Below are 22,209 nucleotides of genomic sequence, written 5' to 3' on the forward strand. Positions count from 1 at the left end.
ATCAAGAGGAACAACCTGCACAAGCATTACTCCAACACCGTGTCCACTTCCCGGACTCCGCCGAGAAGGGGCCATCATGGTAACACACATGGTTGATTCATTTTAATTAAGTTAAGGTTCAAGTTATCTACAACCGGACATTAACAAATTCCCATCTGCCCATAACCGCGGGCACGGCTTTCGAAAGTTCAATCCCTGCAGGGGAGTCCCAACTTAGCCCATGACAAGCTCTCACGGTCAACGAAGGAATAGACCTCCACCCGAGACATTCCGATCAGACTCGGTATCCCGGTACAACAAGACATCTCGACAGGTTAAAACTAAACCAGCAACACCGCCCGAATGTGCCGACAAATCCCGATAGGAGCTGCACATATCTCTTTCTCAGGGCACACTCAGATAGGTCAAGCTACGAGTAAAACCAACCCTCGAGTTTCCCCGAGGCGGCCCCGCAGGCTGCCCGGTTCGGACGAACACTCTGAGGAGCACTGGCCGGGGGGGGGGGGTTAAAATAAGATGACCCTCGGGCTCCGGAAACCCAAGGGGAAAATTGGCTAGGTGGCAAATGGTAAAACCAATGTTGGGCATTGCTGGAAAAGCTTTAATCAAGTCGAACTATCAAGGGGTTCCCATCATCAATCAACCGCGTAAGGAACGCAAAAATCCGGGAACATAACAGCGATATGACGGAAACTAGGGCGACAAGAGTGGAACAAAACACTAGGCAAGAGGCCGAGCCTTCCACCCTTTACCAAGTATATAGATGCATTAAGATAACATAGCAATATAATGATATCCCAATAAGTAAATAAATGCTCCAACTAGGAACGGCTCCAATCTTCACCTGCAACTAGCAACGCTATAAGAGGGGCTGAGCAAAGCGGTAACATAGCCAATCAACGGTTTTCTAGGACAAGGTGGGTTAGAGGTTTGACAAGGCAAATGGGAGGCTGACAAGCAAAAGGTAGGCATCGTAGCATTGGCATAGCAAAAGAGCGAGCAAACTAGCATAGCAAAGATAGTAGTGATTTCGAGGGTATGATCATCTTGCCTGCAAAGCTGTCAGAGTTGACTGGATCCTCAAAAGCAAACTCAACGGGCTCCTCGTTAGCGAACTCGTCTCCCGGCTCTACCCAAACAAGACAAACAAGCAACAAGGATACAATCAACCACGTGCAAGCTCAAGCAATAAGATGCAATGATGGTATGCTATGCGGGATGCGATGCGGGATGCAAAATGCAAGATATGACAGGAAATGCATGAACCTGGCCTCAACTTGGAAAACCAAGTGTGCCACTGGAAAGATGGGATGAAATCGCTTGAAAACGATATAAAGAACGCCGGAATCGGAGTTACGGTTTGGAAATGGCAAGCGATTTAAGAATGACACCGGTCTGCGATTTACAGCAAGTAGGCATCTAAATGCAATGAAATGAACATGCTACAGCACCCAAACATGGCATCAAAATACATGTCAGGGAATCATTCAAGATGCTTAACAAAATACTAGCACTGAGCTACGGCCAATTCATCCATTATGAGGTTCAAACAAGCATGGCAAAAACGCAAATGCAAAACAGATCTCAGACTTAGTGAAATTAACACTTGTCTGAAATTTCAGATCATGAAGCTCTCTTCGGAGCAGCAAAACAACATGCTACAGGACCTGATTATGACAAGGAAGAACATGGCATGGAGCTACTCAACAAGCTTCACAAAAGACCCTAAGTGACCTGGGCCAGAAGGGATCACAAAATATACTAACAAGCACACGAACATAGCTAAAACGCAATCAGTTTTCAGACTTAGTGAAAACTGAGACATGCAGAAATATAACTCACGAAGGCATGTAAAGGAGCTCGATGCACTCACTAAGGTGCAAGTCATGGCAAGTCAAGCATACATCCATTAAGAAGGCACAAAATGCTAGCTAGACCTGGCAAGAACAATGGCATAGCATGCACGGATCAACTACAATAGCATCGGCAAAATCGCAAACAAGTTGATGATCTGCCCAGATTCACCACGAAGCAAAAGTAGAGCTCGATTGACTCAAGCTAGGGTGCTCCATAATTGCAAACAAAGGCATGGATGGATAGAGCATAACAAGATTAACAAAACTCCTTTACTGATCATCCTCAAAAGAGGCACGGATCATTAGGAAACAGCAAGAACATATGGCATCATGAACTAAATAATCCCAGACTTAGTGAAAACTACTAAGTCCCTGAAAACAGATTTACCGGGTGCCTCTCTTTGCAAGCTTGCACAAGTCACCACACACATCACAAAAATGCATGGATTGCACCTCTGGAAAGATAACAAGATGCTTAACAAAACATATGAAGGACTCACAGGCATATCATGCACACAACAATCATGGCAAAAATGACAAAAGTCTAAGATGAACTAGCAGATCTGACAATTAACTCACGAAGCCTCCTTCTAGCAGCATTTCGGGCACCAAGATGAACTCAAATGAAAATGATGCAATGGAATTAAATGATGTACTCGTCGAGACGAACATTTTGATATACTATATGTCCAAAACGGAGCTACGGATGCGGAGATATGGTAGGTCAAAGATAGCACAAAAATTAGGGTTCGGAGGAGAAAAAGTCAACCGAGGGGATTTTTCAGATCTGGATCTGGCGCGGTTCCCGAGGCTCGCCGGAGTTCGTGCACTGTTCACCGCCGGAGATCGTGACGGCCGGAGAGGAGGAGGCCGGCGAGGGGCTCCCGGGGTCGGTGGTGGTGGCGGCGGCGTGAGGCGGCGGCGGCGCGCGAGGCGGCGGCGCGGGGGCGGCGTGAGGCGGCGACCGGGAGGCGGCGGCGGCACGGCGAGCTCCCGCGGCGGCGCTCGGCCGGCTCGGGAGGAGACGAGGCGGGGCTGGTGCGAGGCGGTGGCGGGTGGCGATGCGGGCCGCGGGGGCCGGCGTCGGGCTCCCGGGCCGCGGCGGCGGCGGGTCAGGCGAGCGCCACGTGGCGCGGTGTGATTGGCGGCGGCGGGCGGTGACAGACGTGTCCGGCGCGCAGAGATGAAATTAGGGTTTCAGGGAGAGGGAGAGATCCGAAATTCGGGGGTCCTATTTATAGGCATAAGTGGAGCTAGGAGAGTCCAAATGAGGTGCGATTTTCGGCCACGCGATCATGATCGAATGCTCTAGGTGATGGAGCAGAGTTTGGTGGATTTTGGGCCAAATTGGAGGGGTGTTGGGCTGCAACACACACGAGGCCTTTTCGGTCCCTCGGTTAACCGTTGGAGTATCAAACGAAGTCCAAATGGTACGAAACTTGACAGGCGGTCTACCGGTAGTAAACCAAGGCCGCTTGGCAAGTCTCAGTCCAATCCGGAAATATTTAATCCCCACACACGAAAGAAAGGTAGAAATGACCACCGGAGGAGAACGAAGCGCCGAAATGCAAAACGGACAACGGGGAAAATGCTCGAATGCATGAGATGAACACATATGCAAATTCAATGCACATGATGACATGATATGAGATGCATGACAACGATAACAACACACGGAGACAAAGACCCGAACTCGAGAAAATAAATTAACTTAAAGCCGGAAACAGCAAGAGTTGGAGTACAAATTGGGAAAGTTATATCTGGGGCGTTACAGGCAGACAACCTTCTTTGCTTCGTATGTACTCTTGGGCAATTCATTGTCCTTTGGAAGCATATTCTTTATCATTACCAGCAACTTTCCCAATCCCTTGTCAGATACACCATTCTCTGCCTTCCATTGCAGCAATTCCAGTATGGTGCCCAACTTTTTTTGTCAGCTTCGCAATTCGGGTACAACAATTTCTTGCAATCTTCTAACATGCACTGCAACTTCTTCTTCTCCAAATCACTTGCGCAGTTTCTCTTTGCATCGGCAATGGGCCGACCTAGATCATCAGCGGGCTCATGTGATGCCTCTTCTTCAACTTCTTCCCGCATTGCCGGCTCAGCTTTTTCCCCCATTGTTGTATCATCGTATTCAGGGAACCCATGGCCGGGATAGCTGTCGTCGTCATCTTCTTCTTCATTGTCTTCCATCATAACCCCTCTTTCTCTGTGCTTGGTCCAAACATTATAGTGGGGCATGAAACCGGACTCAAACAGGTGGATGTGAATGGTTCTTGACTTAGAGTAATTGTGATCATTCTTACAGCCAGCACATGGACAAGGCATAAAACCATCCGCCCGCTTGTTTACCTCAGCGCAAGCGGAAAAGTTTGCATGTCATTAATGAACTCGGGAGAGCATCGGTCATCGTACATCCATTGTCGGCTCATCTTCATTACACAACATCGAAAAGACCAAATTAATACAAGTTCATACAACACTTAAATACAACAAACAAATAACTCTCTAGCTAAAGCATTTAAATGCAACAACAAATGCGATCAAGATCGCAACTAAGGTAACAATTGATCCAACAGAATAATGATACCAAGCCTTACTATCAATGGCATATTTTTTAATCTTTCTAATCTTCAAGCGCATTTTCTCCATCTTAATCTTGTGATCATCGACGACATCGGCAACATGCAACTCCAATTCCATCTTCTCCCCCTCAATTCTTTTCAATTTTTCTTTCAAATACCCATTTTCTTTTTCAACTAAATTTAACCTCTTGACAATAGGGTCAGTTGGAATTTCCGGTTCACATACCTCCTAGATAAATATATCTATGTCAACTTGATGGGCATAATTTGTCATAAACACGAAATGCAACAAATAGTTATAAAAGAAAATATACCACATCTGAATCATAACAAGGCGAGGGCCGACGGGGACGGATATCAAAACCATGACACTATGTATAACAAACAACGTACGGGTAAGATAATTATACGAGTAACTATATATCCAAATCACACAAACATCAATTTTTTATATAAAAAAAATTCATGAACAAGAGGCTCACCATAATGTGGTGCCGGCGACGGGACGGTGCGGGCGATCGACGGTGGTTACGACGGAGATTTTGAAGGCACTAAGTAAATGACACCTACATATGCAAACTAAGTGTTATTTTGACCTCAAATTGCATATAAATCAAATACTATCACATATAATTCCTCCCAAATTACTAAAACCCACAATTAATCACTATATAAACCAATGCAAGAGCTAATCTAGCAATGAGAGATGAAAGAACAAAGTTGCTAACCTTTGTGATCATTTGAATGGATGGGGGCCTGCAAATCTTGACAAATTTTGGGCAAAATTTGTGATGAGCTCGAGAGGAAGAAGGGAAAAACAGAGGAGAGGGAGAGGTGAAAGGGGTAAGAACAAAGTGCGGGTGGACGAAGGGTTTGTATAGGGCGACCTTTAGTATCGGTTCGTGGCACGAAGCGGTATTAAAGGTGCTGGAGGGGCCCCAGACTGACAACATTCTGCCACCACTCTCATTAGTACCGGTTCGTGGCATGAACCGGTGCTAAAAGTTAGGCAAGAACCGGTATTAATGAGAGCGGCCCGGCTAGCCATTGGAACCGGCACTAATGTGTCACCGGCACTAATGGACACATTAGTGCCAGCTCAAATTCAAACCGACACTAATGAGCTGAACATTTGACCCTTTTTCTACTAGTGCTACATGATGAAACATTCTTTAATTATTTGAGTACAAGATGAAACTTACTTGTGTCTTGTGTCAAACATTGATGAAACAATTGTTGTACGTAGGAACGCTCTAAATAAGTTTGAATCTATGATGAAACATTCTTGAAGTTAGTTAAATCTTATATGAACCTTCTTTAAATCATGTTTCAAACCATTTGTTTTTCAAGAGTATTTGATTGAACATATTTCAATAATATTTTATCTTAGATTCATAGTATTTGAACAATGTTTCATCATAGATCCATACATGTTTATATTGATTCTAAGTTGAACAACTCCTTAATAATCCATGCAAGATTCAAAGTTTTTTCATCTAGATCCATACCCATTTCAAACTTTATAAAACCTTTCTGAAACCTATATGTAACTAATAAATATCCTCATAACTTTGATGGATCCACTATGAAACACGTTCAAAATTTAATTTGGAGGAACAACTTTTGTTGCTAACTTTGAAGGAACCTTGATGAATGTATAACTTGGGTGTAAACTCTACATAAAATTGACAAGACCGTTGTGAAAAACTATACATCACTGAAACCTTTAGTGTACAAAAGAGCAATATTATGATGAAAGTTTTGAAGTTATTTCATCTGAATCGATACATGTTCCCAAATTATTTCATCGAGATCCAAACATGTTTCAAACTTTATAAAACCTTTCTGAAATTATTAAAGTTATATAATTGTTTTGCCCAAGTTGTCTAAATTTTCAAGGCGGTTCACAGAGATTGCGCCAAAGTCAGAAATCAAAGTGTTTTCTCCATATATCTATTTTGAAACTAGTCTACGCATGTTCTACTGAAGTTGCATATCGTTACATATATGTTTTCATAGATAAGTATACATCTTTCAATAAGTTACTAGTTTGCAACAATCATTTCTTAAACTTAGTTGAATCTATGATGGAAGATTCTTAAACTTAGTTGGATCCATTGTTCAAAAAATCAGTCGATCCAGCGATTTATCGGTGATCAGTGGGTAACCGATAAGATTATGCCATATCATCACCATTTATCGTTGGACAGATTTATCGCTCTAACAAGCGATTTATCAGGAATAATATACCGATAAATCGGGTCTATTTCTAACACTGTGTGTGCAAGAACTATATTTATTTGTCTTTTGCGGACCTTGTTATGTATTATGTATAGTTGTCCTATTTTTTTTGTCATTGTACAAGGAGTCAAAGGCAAGAAATCAGGGTAACACTTCTGTCCAGTATTTTTTGTTGTTGAATATAGCACATTTTAGTGCTGAAAACTTGGGATTTGTAAAAAAAATTGGCTGATTAATAGTCTACCGATAAAATCGATTAATAGTCTAATTTTCAATTAATTTATAATCCCCAGCCAACCGGGACGGTAACGATAAGCGATATCCTCAACATTGGTTGAATCTATGATGGAACATTCTTAAACTTAGTTGAATAATATATGAAACTTTCTTGAATCATGTTTTAAGCTATGACGAAACAGTCACGGAGTTATTTTATTTAGTATGATTTAAATATGTTTTAAACTTCGATGAAACATTCATGAACTTAGTTGTAGCTTAAACTTGCTTGAGTCATGTTTCAAATCTTGATGAAGCAACTGTGGTGTTGTTGGATCTCACACCATTCGTCGAACCTAACTTGAATCACAATTCAAACAATATTCCAACTATCTTGCAATATGTTGCAATCTATTATGAAACTAGTACTGACTTGTTGATTCTATGAATACTGAAATTAATTTTCAATATATGATGAAACATCCTTAAACCATGTAGAACCTTACATGAAACTATATTGAAACACGAATCCTTGTCTTACCAAAACTAGTATGGAGTTGTTGATATAAGGACGACTCTAAATATGTTTGAATATATGATGGAACATTATTGAACATAGTTGAATCACAAGTGAAACTTGCTTGAATCTATAATGATATTTATTGAAACAATCAAGGTATGACACACAACAAATCATGTTTCAATATATGATGAAACAATCTTGAAGCAATTAGGATCTTACAGGAAACTATTATGAAAACAATTCATCCTTCTAATGTTTATCAGCCTAGGATCTTGCATGAAACTATTCTTAGGGGCGACAATTCATCCCATAATTATGAAACACTCATAGTTGTTTTAAAGATTCAGACAAGTGATTTAACTAGCCTGTACAGAAGATGAGCTTAATTCAGCATTGATTGATCACTGGTTCAGTAAAGAATTTCTCCTGTGCACAGCAGATTTAGCACGGGCTAATCACTAGCCCCAGGAAATTCAGATTGCTAGTTACAATTTTGATGGTGAAGGGATTCCAAACAGATATAACAATTCTACAAAGATTCACATCTGACTAGGAATTTGTTACTCAAAGGTTCAGATGTGTTGGGTGTTGGTTCATGCGGGCTTCGTGTGTTATTCATCACGGCAAGCAATAGTCAAAGAAAAGCCAAATCACTTGCAGCAAATTAAAGCTCCTGTCGCAGCCCATAATTCAGAAAAGAAGATCATATATATTTCAATGCAACTACCACAAGAGCAATATATTCCCAGAATGCAACTGATAATGTGACATACAGCAAGCGTTTAGTGAACACTAGCTTGATGCCCTTGGAATAATCCAAGACTTTCCATGCTGAATTGCTACAGAGTACTAGTGTGTATGAAGGGTTGTTTAGTTACACCAACAACAGCAAAAATGCGGTCCTACTATAGTAATGAAAAAAGAGGAGTCTGAAAAAAAAAGGAATAATTGCATTCTCAAATTAGGAATTTTTTTCCCTGCATAGCAGCTGTATCATTATCTGAAGATGGGGCGGCCTGGTCTGCCATCCTCTTTTCTCCTTTCAGTTCCCTCCCGTTCAAGATTTAATTACTTTCACTTTCCTTCCGGGTTCTTGGCGACGCCCGCCCGGCACCGACCTTGGAAGCCACGGCTTGAGGGAACAACGAAATCGCGCGCGCCTGTGTCCGTCGGATGGCACCGATAGGGGATCACACACCGTCCATTGCGACGGCTACTTCCCTTTTAAGTAGGGGCCCGCGCGCCCGATCCCACCTCCTTCCTCCCCTCGCCTCGCCCCGCTCCTCCTCCTCCCTCCCCTGTTCCCCGAGCCAGAAGCTCCAAGAACCAAAGAAAGAGAGAGCCTGCCCCCTCCCACCAGCAAGCTCCAAGAAAGAAGCGCATATGGCCGCGCCCGAGCTCCACCCGCCCGCCTATCTCCGACGGTTGGTGCAGCTGCCGTTCGGCGTCGCCTGCCGCGCCGATCGGTTCTGCCTGCATTGCCCGCGCGCAATCTGCAGGCACTGCTGCATCGACCACACCCGACGTCATCATCCACAACTCCCTGACGAGGCGTCTGGATTTCCGCAGGTGCGTCCCCTCGTCCCAACCCAATCTCTCTTCTCCGAACGCACGATCTTCCTTGGAACTTTGTTCTCTCACCATTCAAGAACACTTCTTTGGCCGCAGGTTCGCCTCTTGGACCAGGGCTATGGCTACTGCCTCGAGCTTGGAGAGGTGAACAGGTCCAAGTGCGGCTACTCTCTGTCCGGGATCAAGAAGGTTCGATACGACGCCACTCGGACCTATGTACCGATTCAGCGGCGTGATCCGGCCTTCGTCGGCGTGCCGGTCGCCGGGCGCGTCTGCCAGGGCCCGCACTGCGGGGACGCGCTGCTACCGAAGAGGTTTCGGTTCTGCGCATACAGATGCAGGGTACGTAATCCGCTTGCCCGGTACTGGTCATTCCCTTGTTTGTTGTTCGGGGATGAAGCTTGACGTCTGTCGGGCCGATTGCAGGTGGACCGCGTGCCGCTCAGCACCCATCCAAGCAGGCAGGAGCGACACGGCCGACGGGCCGCCCAGGCCGTCGTGAACTATAACTTTAATCTGCAGAGACCGAGGGACACGTTCTGTACATGGTGCCATGCATTCTTCAGTTCGCACTACTGCGAGGCCCACACAGCGTGGCACCACGCGGGCAACGGCGACGCCCGGACCATCAAGATTCATGCGACGGAGGGGCGTGTGCTTGCTCGGGCAGACCAGCTCACGCCAGAGATCGTAGAGGGAATACAGGTCGGTTTCCTGTTCTAATTTGGCGTTTGTTGTTCGTTCTGTGCGCTCTACCCCGACGATCGTCGGCATTTCTTTTCTTGCTAATCAGGTGTTTGTTCTATCGTTTGCAGACCCACGACATCGAGGGCGGCGCCGAGGGTGTGCTCGTCGGGGTACAGATCCGCCCGCCGCCGCACGGGGAGGAGGAGGCTGCCGGGGCCGGGGCAGGGGCTGGGGTGTGCGCTCAAGCTGACTGCTTGGCGCACATTGGCGACGACGTTTTCTGGTGCTCCGTGTTGTGCAAGGTACTAACGCTAATCCAATCGACGACGTTGTTTATTATTTTTGCGGGGGGAAATAGTCAGGCCGCTGAGCTGAGCTACACGTTTGTATTGCTGCAGGGACGTACGCTCGATTGGTGGCCAGGGCTCCAGGTTTGAGGACGCGCGCGGGAGGCGGGAATTTCAAGAAGAAAGAGCAGGGAGCTTTCGTTGAAGAGCATTAAATTTCTATCTAGAGTCCTCGGGAGGAAAAGAGGAGAAATGACTTGGAATTTAGTCGAGGAGTTTCCTTTTCATTGTTCAGGATTAGAAAATTGTTGTATGGACCTTCGAAGTCTTTAATTTTGCTTAGGATATACTATGAAGGCGTTTTTTCTGATTTGAGGATTTATGAAGGTTTACTTCGTAAGATTTTAGTTTCCGTCTTCTCCTGTGTGTTTGTTTGGGTTTGGGTTTGGATTTGGATTTGGACCCGCCGCCGATTTGTTTGGTCTGGATCCGCCGCCGCCGGCGACGGCTGCGGCGGACCGGATCCGTTCAGTCTTCGGGGCGCGCCGTCTAGATCCGCCGCCCCCCCTCTCTCGTTCCCCTCATCCACAACCCCCTCCGCGCCGTACGTCGCCGTCGCCGCCGACCCCTCGACCGCGCTCCAACTCCACGGCCGCAGCCGCGCCGTACCTCGGCGTCGCCACCGACCCCTCGACCGCGCTACAACGCCACGGCCCCCGCCGCGCCGTACCTCGGCGTCGCCGCCGACTCCTCGACCGCGCTCCGACCCCACGGCCCCCGCTCTCCCTCGCCGGGACATCGCGTTCCGTGCTGCTGCGACTCCGCCCGGCACCAGTTGCCGGCCGTTGGGCTCTGAGGTAAGTACGAGCCTCTTCTCCATCCGACGATTGGTCAAACCCTACTGCCCTTCGCGATCTCTCTGTCTGTGTGCGCACCAAGCTCTCGGTTCGCCATCTCGTCTGATGTTGAGAATTTTTGTGTTGCTGCCTTATAGGGTGGTGTAGTTGTGATGTTCATCATTATACTGTATGATTCTAGTTTGGGGAAAGTAGATGCTAGTCTGATTTAGTCTCTAATGTGCATTGTGGGCAAGGAATGTTGCTATGTTTTGGAGGAAATGGCCAGCATGCAACTGATGGCAGAACTGTTTTGCAATATAAATAATCTTTCAGTCATGTGTTGCATATTTGGAAGGAATCAACATTATAGATGCAAACTGTGATATGCACTCCTTTTTGTGTGAACACTGTTTAATCTCAATCTCACATTTTTAATCTTTGACAGTGCCTATCGACCTATCGAATCTGAATCTGATATGCACTTTCTTTTGGGTGAACACTGTTTAATCTGAATCTCACATTTTTAATCCTTGATAGTGGCTATCAACCACTGGTCACCTCAAAATTCTGTTTATTGACAAGCTCTGCAGTTGCCTGTATTGCTCTCATTCTCCATATCCCTGAACAACTCAGCAGTCAGCACAACTCATTTACATTCATTGTGTTTTTACATTTCCTGTATGTACATTTGGACGTGTCTATACTGATTTGGAAGTAACAAGCCCATAATTGCCGCCCTGCTTCACCAGGTCACTCTTGCAAAAGGCGGCCGCCGCCTTGGATGACGGCAACAACGACCTGTCAGGCAGCTCCACTCGCCCTCCCCCACTGCGGCAAGAGCAGCACCGGCCACAAGGCCGTGCCCTCCAAGTCCAGCAAGGCAGACGGGTTGAGTGATATCCCAAAGAACCTCAGGGAGCTGCTCACCACCAGCTTGCTCGAGGGCCAGCCCGTCAACTACATGAGGAAAGGGAAGGTAATGCACGCCCGCTATACCTTGCTGGTTCTTAGCTCAGTATGCATTTTGATCAGTTTTGAAGAATTCAGTCAGTAAGTTAAGATGTCTGCGGAGGTGTAGTTCTTAAGAATTCAATACGGATCAGATAATGTGTGCATTTTAGCAAGAATGAAATGAAACTGCACATTCGAATGTCACATTAGTTTCTTTGCTTTGAACATGGTTTCTGTATCCATTCAAACATTCCAAGCTTAGGCATGACATTGGAACTTGTAGGAGATGCGAGTAGCACTTCCTTTTTTTTATCCTGATGTTAGTATCACCTGTTTTTGTTTCACTCCTGCTGTAAATTTTGATCAGGAATTTGTTTCTGCTTTCATTTCAGTGACCACTACTCCGTGGAGTCATTAAAGGCTTAGGCATATCGTGCTCTTGCACTTCATGTAAAGGCCGAAATGTAAGCCCCCCTCTCTCTTCTCTGATAACACCAATCTACCGTGCCATATGAAAATATGAACCAGTCTGCCATGGCTCGCAGGTTGTTTCATCTTTTTATTTCGAGGTGCCTGCTGGGAGTCATAAAAAGCGCCCCACTGATTATATTTTCCTGGAAATTGGAAATACTCTGCATGATGTATTGAGGGTGTGCACAGGTGCTACCTTAGACACACTGGAATCTGCAGTACAGGGAGCAATAGGCCCAGTGCCTAAGAAGAGGACATTTTTCTGGTTCTTCATGTTAGCAATGGCTATTTCCATTTAAGTTCCCTTGGCTTCTTCATTCTTGCTGTGAAGTAATGACAGAAACAGTTGTTTGAGGGTTGGCCTGTTGATTGTGTAACCAATGATACATCCAAGTTATGAGTGGTATTGGCTCTGAGGGTTGGCATTTGTGCAGGAATCATTTGATCTATTATCCAAGCTACGACCGGGCGAGACCTTATTCCAGCCATGGTCTACGGGTATGATTGATGGATTAATGTCTATCTTTTTTACATGTATCATACTTGAACCGAAGCTCCGCATATGAGATAACTAAGTCATATGTTTATCTTTCCAGGAGGAGCGTAAGGGATCAAGATTAATAAGGGATGTACTGAAGCGTAGGGTAATAAAATTTCCATTACTTTGATGGACTGTCCCTGCTGGACTCTGATGATAGATGTAGTAGTGTGTTATATCTGTCGTTAGTTTTGATAGAAGTGATTTCTCTTCAAAGTCTTGAAGTCATCTCTGGGTTGAAGCGTAGAGTAATTAAATTTCTGGGTTGAAGCGTAGAGTAATTAAATTTCTGGATGGACAGTGCAAGTCTTGAAGTCATCTCTGGGTTGAAGCGTAGAGTAATTAAATTTCCATTGCTTTGATATGATGGACTCTGATAGTGATTGAACATTTGCATCTGCAGATCTTCTCAGGGCTCCAGAATTTTGACCGGAGTAATGTTGCATCTATTGTCATGGCTGCAGATAAGGTGCATTTATTTTTCCATACTCTGTTTTTTACAGTTTAGCTCTTGCAGAGGGATGAAATGGTGTATAAATTCTGATATCTTTTGAGATTTTGATGGATAAAGAACTGTTAGCCTATGAACTTCGTTTGGGGTAAACCGTAAACCTGATAGCTTTGCCGACCTCTTGCTGTGGTCTGAAACCTACTGGGCAACATAATGATGTTGAGTTTTCTAAGTGATGTACTCTGGAGTTGATAATAAGGCCACCTTAGGTCACTGCTGATCTTGTCAATCGAGAAGTCTGCAAGCAGACAGCAGGGTTAGGTTAGTACCTAAACTTCGCCGTTTATCTGATCAGAAGAATTAGAACCAGCACATAGTATCCCTTCGCATGGTATTACATCAATTGTGAATTCTGTTTTCGAGAAGTCATAGTCAATGTGAGGTAATTAGCTGCAGCAACAAAGTATCCTCATCAAAATTCAGCCAACACCAAGGAAATCAGTATCTGGGAAGCAACTGTTTTCATTGGTATTCAGGAAGCAACTGTTGTTATCATCCCACTCTGATACTCTTTTTCCAACTAATAACTTTTTCTAATAAGTATTACTGGAAAACTTTATATGAACATTTTTTTTCTGAATTTTCAACGAGGGGAGGGGTACCCCACCTGAATTTCTTATAAAAAAGGGCCAAATGCCCAGGATCATTTTTACAGACCGGGGCAGTTACAAGCGGCTCAAAGGGGGGGGGGGCAAGACTAGTTACACAGGAACTAACGCAGCACCACAAGTGCGCGGAGCCACAAGTCTACGTGGCTCTGGTGGTCGACCCTAAACCTTGACCTCCATAGCACCATGTCATCGCGGCAGTTCTTCGTGGTCGCAGCGAGAGATGGCATAGCTTCACTAAAGACCACGGCATTCCGGCGTTACCAGAGATGCCAACAGCAAAGGAGTAAGAAGGTGTCAGGTGAGGCGGCATCGCTGGCGTAATGTCGAAGAGGTGGACGTTGTTGACCGTGGCGCTGCCCGTGGAGAGTCCCAGGCGCCGCCAAAACCGCACGGCAAACGCGCAGCTGAAGATGAATGATCAGCTGTTTCGAGCGGCGCCGAGCATCACGGACAGCCAGCCTTCGAGGCTGTTATGACCGGCGTCACTTATAGCCGAAGGAGGCCCATTGGGCGTGTCTAGTTAGGGGCCTAGCCCAACTTATCTTATTTTTATTAGCAGCAAGGATTATATAAACAGATGTAAGGCTACCTTTTGGAATTAAGCAATAAGTCATAACTATTGCCCGGCTCCCCTTAGGAGCCGGAACCCTAAACCCTAGCTGCCTCTCACCATCGCCGCCTCTTCCTCCCGCGCGATCACGGAGCCGACGCGCCGCCGGCCACGCCCAACCTCTCGCCAACCCACCTCTCACCCCTACAACCTACGGTCGAGACCCGGTAGGACCCTAGCTCCTATCAATCTGGTATCAGGTAGCTCTGGTTCGATCATGTCTACGCCGCAGCCCACCCCGTCTCCCCCACTGTCGGCCACCTCGTCGCCTCCGGTGACCACCACAGCCGTCGCCCTGCTCCTGCCCGTGTCAGGTTCCTTCGTCGTCACCCCGGAGGTGTCCGGGGAGCTGCGGGACCTCACCCAGGTGGTCCAGGGGATTCGCGTGTTCCTGGCCGGGTCCTATAGGCCGCCCCGCCCATCGCCGCCACCGCGTCGCCATGGCTGTCGTGGCAGCCGCCGCCCCTGGTGGCCTCCCTCGTGTCCGTCGGGCCGCTGCAGCTGTCGCCGCCCCCATCTGTCAGCTCCGGGCCGACCCTTACCGCGCCGGCGGGGGTCCCGATCCACTAGGTCAGGTTCCCGCCCTCGCCGTCACAATTACCGGCCTTGTTGGCTGGGTCATCGTAGCCGGTCTACACAATGGCCTCGGAGCCGTCGTATGTCCAGTCGCCGCCGGCGCCACCCCTGCAGTACGGAGGGTCCTCCAGCTCCACCGGCTCTTACGCCGGCCTCGACGGGCCGCTGTTCCACGGGGGGACCGCATGGCCATCGACCCGGCGCCGCCCCCCTCGCTACTCCGCGCTGACGAGACGTACCCCCACGGCGGCCAAAATCACACACCGCCGTGCTTCGCCAAGCTTGACTTCGCCACCTACGATGGCACCGAGGACCCCCTAAGCTGGCTTAATTAGTGTGACCAGTTCTTCCGGGGGCAACGCACGCTTGCGTCGGACCGCACCTGTCTCGCTTCATATCACCTCCGAGGCGCTGCACAGACTTGGTATTACGCTCTCGAGCAGGACGAGGGCGGCATGCCTTCATGGGAGCGCTTTCGCGAGCTCTGCCTCCGTTTCGGGCCGCCGATACGTGGGAGCTGGCTGGCGGAGCTGGGCCGCCTACCCTTCACCTCCACGGTGCGGGACTTCGCCAATCGCTTCCAGGCCCTGGCGTGCCACGCGCCCGCGTGACGGCTTGCCAGCGGGCCGAGCTCTTCGTCGGCGGTAGCCGAATCATATCCGCGTGGACGTGGAGCTACGGGGACCTCAGGACCTCCAGACGGCCAAGTATTATGCCCGCGCCTTCGAGCGTCGCGCGCAGGCATTGCAGCAGCCGTCGCCGTCTCAAGGGCGCCTGACAGTCCGCCTCCGGCCTCTATGGCGACCACCACTTCGGCCGCGACGTGGCCCTTCCGCCGGCTCACCCCGGCCGAGTAGCTCGAGCACCGTCGCCAGGGGCTCTGCTATAATTGCGACGAGCCTTATGTGCCGAGCCACGTCTGCCCGCGGCTCTTCTACTTGGAGGCGGCCGACTACATCGAGGAGGACACCACCGCCGCCGGTCTCGGCGACTTGCCTGCCCCAGTTGCTGCGGAGGTCGCACAGGCGCCCGCTCCGACGACGGCTCTCATGGTGTCCCTCCAGGCCCTCGCGGGTATACGAGCGGAGCAGACGATGCTCCTGCCGGTGATGATCCACGGCGAGCGTCTCATGGCCCTCCTGGATACGGGCTCCACGCATAACTTCCTGCCCGAGTCGACCATGCGCCGCTTGGCGCTACAGCCGACAGGCGGGGAGTAGCTCCGGGTCACGGTGGCTAACGGCAACCGCCTCAGATATCATGGGATTGCGTGGAACGTTCCATCACCATCGGCGACGAGCACTACACCATCACGTGCGCCGACATCGACTTGGGCTGCTTCGACTTCATCCTCGGTGTCGACTTCTTGCGGACCCTGGGTCCCATCCTCTGGGACTTCGACGCCATGACGATGACCTTCTGGCGCCTGGGTCACCGCGTTCGGTGGGAGGGCGTGGTTGGCGCCTCCGCAGCGATGCCGCATCTGCAGCTGACGGCGACTGCTGCAGGCCCCGAGCACCCCCTGTTGGATCATGTCTTGCAGCAGCACCACGGCCTCTTCGATGAGCCCCAGGGCCTTCCGCCAGCTCGGGCGTACGACCACCACATTCACCTCTTGCCGGGCACAACCCCTGTTGCGGTGCGCCCTTACCGCTACCCCCAGCTGTAGAAGGACAAGCTGGAGCGACAGTGCGCGGTCATGCTCGCCTTGGGCATCATCTGGATCTCTACCTCGTCATTTTCGGCGCCGGTCCTCATCCACCTTGGCGTTTCTGCATCGACTACCGTGCTCTTAACGCCCAGACGCACAAGGATAAATTTCCCATTCCGGTCGTCGACGAGCTCCTGGACGAGCTACATGGGGCACGCATCTTCACCAAGCTCGACCTCCGTTCAGGCTACCACCAGGTACGGATGCACCCGGACGATGTCGCGAAGACGGCGTTTCGGACTCATTACGGCCACTTCGAGTTTTTGGTGATGCCTTTTGGTCTCTCCAACGCCCCGGCGACCTTTTAGGCCTTGATGAACGATGTTCTCTGCCCCTACTTGCGCCGGTTTGTGCTCATTTTCTTTGATGACATTCTTATCTACAGTGCCTCGTGGGCGGAGCACCTTCAGCACGTCGCCATCGTCTTCAACGAGCTTCGAGCGCGCCATCTTCACCTTAAGCGCTCGAAGTGCTCGTTCGGCACGCCTTCGGTCGCCTACCTCGGCCACGTCATCTTGGCCGAGGGTGTCGCTATGGATGCCGACAAGGTGGCGGTTGTCGTGTCCTGGCCGATGCCGCACTCGCCGCGGGCACTACGAGGCTTCCTGGGCCTCGCGGGGTACTACCGAAAATTCATCTGGGAGTTTGGCCTCATCGCATCCCCGCTCACGCGCCTGTTGCGCCGCGACGCCTTCGCCTGGGATGCTGAGGCGACCGAGGCGTTCGAGGGCCTCAAGCGGGCTCTCACTAAGGGTCCGGTCCTCCAGATGCCCGACTTCGACAAGCCGTTCATGGTGGACTGCGACGCCTCAGGCGTGGGGTCTGGCGCCGTCCTTCATCAGGGTGACGGGCCGCTTGCGTTCTTCAGCAGGCCCTTCGCCGTGCGCCATCATAAGCTCACGGCCTATCAGATGGAGCTCATTGGCTTGGTGCAGGGCGTGCGCCACTAGTGGTCGTATCTCTGGGGGAGGCCGTTCCGTATCCACATGGATCACTACAGCCTCAAGTTCTTATTGGACCAGAGGCTCTCCACCGTGCCGCAGCATCAGTTGATCAGCAAACTCTTTGGCTTCGACTTCACTGTCGAGTATCGCCCGAGTCGCCTCAACAACGTGGCCGATGCCCTGTCCCGCCGCGACCCCGACCCCGACTCGGACGCCATCTCCCCCGCGGGGGCGGCCCTCTGCATCCGTTCGGGGCCCTCCTTCGCCCTCATTGACGACATCCGCCGGCATTAGAGCACCTGTGACACAGCCTGATGTTCAGAATCTTAAGATGGCCTTGTCTTCTATCACGAATGGCACTGAATTAGAGAATGTTCTGGACAAATCAAGCAGCGCAGCAGCAAACACAGTAAAGAAGAAAGGCCAGAAAATTAATAACCATCCAGGAAATTGCATTGAAAAGGGTCTGACAAAGAAGCAGAAAGTGCACTCCGAAGAGCCTACAGTGCAATATGGTTTGATAGATGATCTTGTCAAGTCTGGAAATGCTATTTCAGGTAATCTTGCTATTTTCTTTGTTGTGGTTCGGGTATCGATATCCATTCTAACCATGCAAATTGTGAATGTATGCCTCATGTTCATTAAACTAATTGCGTAATTGGGATCCATCATGTGTAACATCTATTGGCCAAATGCATCATATTATATGAAGTTATCGGACTCTATCAAAAACACACGTTTCTCAGCCGAGCAACTTGTTGAATAAATTTATGTCATGCATCTTATAATTTCTCCTGCTTGCATTGACATCCATCACTAGAGTTTGCATTACTACTTTTATTAAGTTTCATGAAACTATTTTGTGCATCCCGTGAGTTAAAATGTACATCATAAATTTATAGTTAAGCACTTACTGAAGATTAGGTGTACTAGGCCTAAGAATATCAGATTCCAGCCTTTTCATATTTTCATCTCATACTGTCATTGTTAGCGCCTCTTTAGTGCAATCAACATTCTAACATTTGCAACATGCAGGGCTTGGAGGCTCCTCCAAACATTATCATGTCTGAAATGGGCAGCCAAGCTCCAGCCTATAAAGCTTACATGGTATGAATTGTGATCTTTGAAGTGCCACCCTATAATATTTATATTGTCTTGATCATGTTGTATCAATTATTTATCTACTTCGATCCAGGGGACTGACTTTTCAAATCCTATGGGGACAATCAACTATGAAGAGATGCACTCTGTCGCAAGCCTGGGTTTCACTCTGGTATTAAGACAACTTTGGATTAAACCCTTCACGTCAATTTCTGGCCCACATAATGATTATTAAATTCTTACTCCTGCAGTTGCCTTCTCAGGAACTAGGCTTTGTCGCCTGTCATGCTACTCAGGCGTCTAGTGACATCCAACAATATGTCTAAAATAAATTATACAGTGATATGTAGTTACCTCTTGACCCTGCCATGTTTATTTCCTTCTTTTGCGTAAAGGTTTGTATATATATGTGTGTGTGTGTGTGTGTGTGTGTGTGTGTGTGTGTGTGTGTGTGTGTGTAATATTAATTTTGTTGCCTCTTTCTCCAACAATGAGCTCTTAGGCCCAAAATTAGCTGAGTTCACCAATCTGCATTCTTCATCTGTAGGCCTAGTAGAAATCTGAAAGCTCTCTCTTCGGAGCACAATGAATGAGAATGGAAATCCGTATAAGGCAATGAGAAGCTGTATATGGAGCACAATCCATGGGACTGAAGGCTTCTTATGATGTCTACACATTGTCCATCAACTGTATATGGCAATTAGAAGCTGCACAGATGGGCTTATACTTAATTGGTACGCAGCATTTCACTTGCCACTGTAGTCGCTCTCTTGTTACTAGCAACCTGGTTGCTTTGTATTTATTTTAGTTCACAAGTAGGCACTGGGAGTTTCATTATATATTTATTATTCATGTGCATTTAACTAGTGGTCTGGGTTTGTTTTGAAACCATCCTTTTATTTAGTTTGTGGGTATGGGTTGTGGAAGACTTTACAGTGGTTTGATCTTTTTCTTTTGAATTTCTTCATCTTAACACACCCATAAGATCACCAGATAACTATAAGACATGGTGCTGCCGTTGGTAGCGCTGGGGTTTAGTGCGACAGATATGGTTTATGCAAAATATACATGGTTTTGGTAGAGTTAGTGCCATTTTCTCATGCCCGTCCATTACTAAACTAAGTTAGAGTGAGAGTCTGGGAAGAGTGTAGTCTTCTGAGCATTGGATGCCTGCAGCTTTCTCCCTGTGTCAAGACATGCCATTGTGTATCTTCTCTGATTGTTGAAAATGGCTTCATGTGCAGGTTAGTGGTGAGTGGATTTAGATTTCAACAAGGGTTGACTTTGACTTCATAGCTTGTGCATGCTAGAGGTACTCTACATATGATTTGAAAATCGTTGCGCCTCGATGATTTAGTTGTGAAATCTCTTTGCTGGATGCTTGTAAAATTGATCACAGGAAAGTGTGATCGCTTGGACATCATAAGCAATTCGTGATGTTGAGGATCTTGTAGAGGATTTCAGCCGGCTGCGATGGATAAATTTTTCTTGATTGAAGAGGAAAGTGGATTCCAATATTTTTGAAGCAAAATGAGTGAAGTTGGTTGAGGATTGGAGATGGCGTGTAACCTACTTACACATGGATGGTATGCTCATGATCTTGCATGCATCCTCTATGTGAAAAAGCTTTCTGGTGTATGTAGTAGTAGTATGCATGATAGAAAAAAAAGTGTAGAAATCAGAATTCAAACTGAATAAGCTATATTCCATCTTATGAATACAGTATGGTGGTAACAATCATTAACATGCATGTTAGGATGGCTGATCTACACAAGCGAGTCACCATGTTTATTGCTTTCTGTTACCAGCTTAATTTCTATTTATAAAAAGTGGTAACAACTACTATAGATTTGTTTACAAACAGTGATAACAACCACTACAGATGATGCTCAGTGCCCATGCTCGCCGCCATAGCCACGTCCACTGCCATAACCATAGCCTTCAACGCTTCCATGCCCAAAACCACCACGGCCGCCACCTCCTACACCGCCATCTTTCATGCCACCACCTGACCCATAGCCTTCTCCATACTCAGATCCATAGTCACCACCACAACCATAGCCGAATCCACTGCTACCTCCACTACTTCCTCCACCACCTTGACCACTAAAATCGTAACGGGAGCCATAACCACTGCGGTCTTGGTAGGAGCTAGGGTCCTACCGGTCCTAGACCGTAGGTTGTAGGGGTGGAAGGATGGTTGGCGAGGGGTTGGGCACGGCCGGCGGCGCGACGACGCCGTGATCGCACGAGGAGGCGGCGGCGGTGAGAGAGGCGGCTAGGGTTTAGGGTTTTCGGCTCCTAAGGGGAGCCGGGCAATAGTTATGTCTTATTGCTTAATTCCAAAAGGTAGCCTTACAATTGTTTATATAGTCCTTGCTGCTAACAAAAATAAGATAAGTTGGGCTAAGCCCCTAACAAAACGCGCCCATTGGGCCTTCTCCGGCTATAAGTGACGCCGGTCATAACATCTCTCCCCGCTTGCGGAACCAACTCGTCCTCGAGCTGGAAGTCTGGAAATTGTTGGCGGAACTCGTCAAGTTGCTCCCAAGTGGCGTCCTCCTCCGGAAGGCCTTACCACTGGATCAACAAGTGCCACACCCCGCGACGCTGCTGGACCTGCAACACCTTCGCCGGTCCTTGAAGAAGGCGCCCGTCGGAGGTCGGAGGAAGCACCGACGTGGTCGTCGACGGTTCCCCGTGGAAGGGCTTCAGCAACTCCACATGGAAGACATCATGGACGCGGGCACCGATCGGAAGCTGAAGGCGGTAGGCCACCTTTCCGATGCGTTCCAGCACGAAAAATGGCCTCGTGTAGCGAGGGCCCAGCTTGCGCTTTGCGCGTGGGTCGAGGGACTGCATGGAGCGGTGAAGGAGGTGCAGCCATACCCAGTCGCCCACCGCAAACTTCGCCTTGCGGTGGTGGGCGTCGTAGTAGTGCTTGGACAACTGCTGGGCCTGGAGAAGTCGTTGGCGCACCTCCGCAAGCATCTCATCTCTGTTGCGAAGAAGGTCGCCAGCCGCCTCCGTCCTAGCCGTCTCGGGGTCAACCGGTAGGATGGGCGGGTGCGGTCGGCCATAGACCACCTCAAAAGGTGTGGCGCGCAGGGCGGAGTGGTATGAAGTGTTGTAGCAGTACTCCGCCCACGCGAGCCAGTCCACCCAAGCACGGGGACGATCACCTGTAACACAACGCAAATACATGGCAATCACCTTGTTGACCACCTCCGATTGACCATCCGTCTGAGGATGGAAGGCCGTACTCAGGCGCGGCTTCACGCCCGCCATGCAGAAGAGATCGCACCAGACATGCCGAGTGAACACCGGGTCCCGGTCGCTGACGATCAAAGAGGGGAACCCATGGAGGCGGATGATG

General features: G+C 48.5%; 1 long non-coding RNA gene across 9 annotated transcripts in view; it reads left to right on the top strand.

The window, feature by feature from the left end:
* The first annotated feature begins 10,407 nt into the window (after positions 1 to 10,407).
* The window catches only part of LOC123063383 (uncharacterized), a 29,653-nt gene continuing 17,851 nt past the window's right edge, over positions 10,408 to 22,209 (top strand). For 4 of the 9 annotated variants that reach the window (XR_006430303.1, XR_006430306.1, XR_006430298.1 and 1 more), the window contains exons 1-12: positions 10,408 to 10,827; positions 11,559 to 11,785; positions 12,153 to 12,224; positions 12,306 to 12,729; positions 12,828 to 12,875; positions 13,173 to 13,238; positions 18,768 to 18,839; positions 18,928 to 19,005; positions 19,097 to 19,228; positions 19,381 to 19,567; positions 20,078 to 20,145; positions 20,233 to 20,419. This is a non-coding gene — a long non-coding RNA (uncharacterized lncRNA). Of the gene's footprint in view, positions 10,828 to 11,558; positions 11,786 to 12,152; positions 12,225 to 12,305; positions 12,730 to 12,827; positions 12,876 to 13,172; positions 13,239 to 18,125; positions 18,290 to 18,767; positions 18,840 to 18,927; positions 19,006 to 19,084; positions 19,229 to 19,380; positions 19,568 to 20,077; positions 20,146 to 20,232; positions 20,420 to 22,209 lie in introns of all 9 variants that reach the window. The other 5 variants (XR_006430302.1, XR_006430305.1, XR_006430301.1 and 2 more) reach the window with 5 other exon arrangements.

This window comes from Triticum aestivum, chromosome 3A (assembly GCF_018294505.1).
Source record: "Triticum aestivum cultivar Chinese Spring chromosome 3A, IWGSC CS RefSeq v2.1, whole genome shotgun sequence".
Taxonomy (NCBI): domain Eukaryota; kingdom Viridiplantae; phylum Streptophyta; class Magnoliopsida; order Poales; family Poaceae; genus Triticum; species Triticum aestivum.